Raw genomic sequence first — 5,260 nt, 5'->3', positions numbered from 1 at the left:
TTCGTTTGAAGCTGCAGCATTAGTTTTAATTAGTTTTGGATCATTAGTTTATGGGCTTGGGTTATGTTTTTGACCCAGTTTGAGTTAGTAGAGAAGAAAACCTTATTTTATTTTATAAGGGTTGGTAGCCGCTAGAATACGGGAGACCTTTTTTGCCACAAATTTCACTTTTGGTTTCATGATTAGAATGAAGAACTAATTCCCGAAGGCAAATCCTGCTGCTTATGGGTTCCATTGCTTTGAGGTTATTCTAATACTAATTTAAATTCGATTTCTATTCAATTCTTTTCTATGAAATCATTTGCTTAATTTGATTACAATTGTTTGCTTAATTCGATTGTTGTTCATAGGATAGAATTGATTAAATTCGATTGTATGCATGTTCCTAAATTTAATTGCGTTTTATCGTTTGCTTAATTCGTTAACTCGTCATATTCTTAACCGTTTGCTTAATTCGGTAAACAGGAACATAACTCGTATGATTTTGATAAGCGCTTGTCTGATTAATCTCATAATCGAATAGGATCGAAGCCGTTTAGGGATTGGTGTTATTATAACCGATGATAAATCGGAACCTGAATCAGTAGGATTAGCCGTTTAGCTTATTTTGATAATCACTTATTTTACTCTGCTTTATAAATTGATTCTAAAACCATAACCCCCAATTTCATTTATATTAGTTAGTAACGAAACAAGAATCCTTGTGAGAACGATATCCGAGTTGTCGTTACCGCTAAACTACGTTTTCAAAATACTCGTTTTTGATCCGTGCGCGACAGCGGATCAACCCTCAAATTTTAGGGAATTATTAATGGCCTAACAGTCACAGTTCTGATCGATACCGGAATCACTAACACCTCAGAGATCCCTAATTTTTTTTGTAATGGTTGGTAATGGTTCTAAATTAATTTTCTTGGGACTTTGCCCTCAAGTCCCAGCCACCTTACAAAATAGTTTGTTTACAATCCCTTTCCACTTACTTCCTATTGAAGGTGTTGATGTAGTTCATGGGATGGAATGATTACGCACTCTTTGTCCTCTTATGGCTGATTTTTCTATCCTTAAAATATCCTTACAAAACAATAGAAATCACATCACTATTATAGATGAACCTAAATCCCTTCCATCCCACTCAACCTACCGTCATCATTGTCATCTCATCCACAAAGATTCGATAGCTTCCCTTTATTTGCTCCTTTACCAGCCTGCTTCAGAACATGAATCAACTCCATCATCAAACAACACCACTTCCCTTGACTCTTTACGACCTTCCCTTCCCCGAAGAATTTCTACCATTATCAAATACTTTACTGAAATTTTTGAGCAACCCCAAGGCTTACCCCCACCTAGACAACATGATCACCATATACTCATCTTACCAAACACTACCCCCGTTAATGTCAAACCTTACGGATACCTTCACTTGGAAAAAAGAAGCCATGACATCCACTATCAAAGACATGCTTCAAGAGGGTATCATCAAACCCAGCAACAACCCTTACTCTTCCCTTGTGTTATTAGTAAGAAAAAAGATGGCACTTGGCATATTTGCGTTGATTATAAAGCGCTCAACGCCCTCACAGTTCGCGACAGTTTCCCAATCCCTACCATAGATGAACTCTTTGATGAATTAGGTTTAACAACTATTTTTTCTAAGATGGATATCACCAAATTAGGGCCACATCAGAGGATACTCACAAAACTACATTCAGAACATTTAACGGACACTGTGAGTTTTTGTTTATGCCTGTCGGCTTAACTAACGCTCCTAATTCTTTTCAATCGGCGATAAATTATTTGCTTATCCCTTACTTATGACGATTTATATTAGTTTTTTTTATGACATTCTAACTTATAATTCTTGCCTTTATGATCATGCTTATCATTTTAAGTTGATTTTAGAGTTGCTTTTTTTCGATCAAGTTTATGCCAAATTTTCAAAATGTGTTTTTGCTGTTCCTAAATTTGATTACCTAGACTAGTCGCAGCATCGTTCACTCCCGACACTCAAGGTTTTTTAGGCCTCACGGGTTTTTATCGATGATTTGTTCTTCATCACCCCTATTTTGCCGCTCCTCTCACTGATTTATTGTGTTCCATTAAAATATCATGGAGTACATCAGCTGAATCAGCTTTTACAACATTAAAGAAAAAAATGACAGCAACTCTGGTGCTTTCTTTTCCAGATTTCTCTCAGATCTTCGTCCTTGAAATATATGCTTCAGCTTTGGTCGTTAGAGTAGTATTATCACAACAAGGATATCCCCTAACGTTCTTCATCAAGAAACTATGCAACCGGTTACAAGCTTTGTCAGTTTACGTGCGCGAAATGTATGCCATCAGAGAAGCTGTCAAAAATGGCGTCATTATTTAATAGGCAGTCAATATCACATATATACTGATCAAAAGAGTTCGAAGAATCTGTTAGTTCAACTATTCAACTTATGAACAGCAAAAGTGGGCAGAAAAACTACAAGGATTTCATTTTGAAATATTTTACAAACTTGGAACACCCAATCAAGTTGTCGACGCCCTAAGCCCCATATAGCCAGAAGAAGAAGCCACCCTTTATCTCCATCTCATCCCTCATTCCACTCCATGTATATGCCTTTGATATCAATCTTACAGTGACTTAGTGTACCATGTTTTCTGACTATCAATGTTGGTTGAATTCGCAACAACTCCTTTCGTCATCATTGTCCATTGGGTGCCAGACATTCTCATGTGATGTCGCTCTTTGATTCCACTACGTTGGGAAATTTTAATCCTATTCCCCATCATCATCTCACTTCTGTTGTCGTCATTCTCAGGAGATGTTGCTTCTTTCATGCCATTCCATTATGTAGAAAGAATTTTGAAGTGTTGTTCTTTGAATCCACTATGTAGGAAGAATTTTAACTCCATTCACTGTCATCGCCTCACGGCCTTCACTATCATTCTCATGTGATGTTTCTCTTAGAATTGAGATTAAAGATGTCTTTTTTTGTTCTACATTTTTTTTCTTTCACTATAATTTTCTAAACTAAAAAAAAATCTTTTCACCAACATTTCAAATGCATTGTGTACTAATCACATAATACACGTTTTATATAAATATATTTTATATTTTTTTTTTTAAAATATTTTAATGTGCGCGGGTCAGAATCTAGTATAACTAAATCTACATATATCTTTAAAATAATAAAAGTATAACTATGAATATGAAAAATATAACACATGAAGATAATAACCTCATATAAATGACAATTACTGTAGTAATGAATAATACATTTTTTATTAATAAATAAATTTACAACAAATAAATTGGTATGAAGGAAAATTTCTGATAGGAATAAATATATAAATATAATAAAAATTTGGTTTTCCAGAGAAAAATTGAATTTATAACTGTTACATTGTGAAATGTAATGTATCTTAATGTATTTAAATTTTAGGTAAAGTAAGAGTAATTGTTTTTTTTTTTGACAAACAGAAACTTAACTCATATTATTAATCAACAAAGATTCAATACAAGGAGGAGTTGTGTAAAATAAACTACGCCTAGTCCAAGAATCGGCCGCCTTAGCTAACGTATGAGCAACCGAATTCGCTTGGCGTTTTACAAACTTTACCTCAAAGTTAGGAAAAGAAGACAACAAAGACTTAATAGAAGAAATAATATAACTAAACTCGGAAATACCATTATGGTTGGAACGGATGGCTTGCGTCACGCTTTGGCAGTCACTCTCAAAGATAACATGATCCACTTGTAAATCGATGACATTAAGCATAGCCTCCTTGAGGGCCAAAGCTTCCATCTCAAGAATATGAAAAAGCCTGAAATCCCACGCTGTGCCTGCTACCACAAAAGAACCCAAGTGATTCCTAACACACCAGCCCCGATTCGAAGTACCACGGGAAATATTAAAACCTGCGTCAACATTACACTTAACCAATCCAACCCCCGAAGGGCTCCAAGACGTGCTCGCGTGATGGTTATTCGCCCGACTGACACACTCTTGAGCCAAATGCCACTCTTGCCAACTAGACAAAGCATGTAACCCAAGTTTAGAAAAATTATCACTCTCATTATTCCAAACCAGATTATTTCTATTCCTCCACAATGCCTCAATCATGACCGCAACTCTCCCCGCCATCATATTATCCTCACGGCTACAAACATCAAAAATCAAGGATGTAACGTCATCAAAAGTTGAAATTCGAGGATCAATAACATTAGATAGACCAGCTATCCTCCAGCACCGATTTGTAACTTCACACCCAAAAAGAACATGCCATGTATCCTCCACCGAGTGATCACAAAACGGACAAGAAACGGGACAGGAGACATGGTGTTGTCGAAGCCTAACTCTTGTTGGAAGACAGCCCCTACAAATTCTCCAAAGTAAATGCTTGACTCTCGGAGGAGCCGCAATATGCCACAAATTACACCAATCTCCATCCACTCTACGAAAACCCGTCCTCCCTTGCTCCTTACGCCACAGTTTATAACCCGACCTCACACTATAATACCCATTCTGCTCATGATTCCACATCCACTTATCTTCAACCACATCCTCAATTAATGGAACTTGGAGAATATTATCCGCCACTACATGATCAAACAAATCTCTTATAACATGAACATTCCAATATTTACCATTCGGAGACAAAAGATCATGAACCATAATATCATACGCACCTTGTTTTTGGGGCCCAGGCACCCTCCCTTCAATTTTACCTCTAAGCCAAGGTGAAGACATTACCGGAATGTTGCTACCATCGCCTATACTCCACCTGCACCCAAGAGTCAAAATTTCCCTAGCTTGCCAAATACTACGCCAAACAAAACTAGGGTTGTTACACAAATTTGCATCAAAGAAATACATTCTTGGAAAATACCTTGCTTTATAGCATCTTGCCACTAACGATTGCTGTTTTTCCAAAAGATGCCAACCCCTCTTCGCCACCATAGCCAAGTTGAACGTCCTAAGGTCCCGGAAACCAAGACCTCCCTCATTCTTCGGCCCTGTCAACTTATCCCACGACATCCAGCGAATACCTCTATTATTCTGACCTCCTCCCCACCAAAAGGAATTAAGCATTTTTTCAATATCATCCACAACCCCATCTGGTAGAATAAAGAGGCTCATCACATAAGTTGGTATAGATTGAAGCACCGACTTTATCATAACCTCCTTCCCAGCTCTTGATAACGGTCTACTACGTCAGGAATTAATCTTTCTCCATATCCTGTCCTTCACATACCCAAAAATCGCCT

Source organism: Vicia villosa, unplaced genomic scaffold, assembly GCF_029867415.1.
Source record: "Vicia villosa cultivar HV-30 ecotype Madison, WI unplaced genomic scaffold, Vvil1.0 ctg.001514F_1_1, whole genome shotgun sequence".
Taxonomy (NCBI): domain Eukaryota; kingdom Viridiplantae; phylum Streptophyta; class Magnoliopsida; order Fabales; family Fabaceae; genus Vicia; species Vicia villosa.
The sequence above is the reverse complement of the archived record's forward strand: the minus strand, read 5'-3'. Positions refer to the sequence as shown.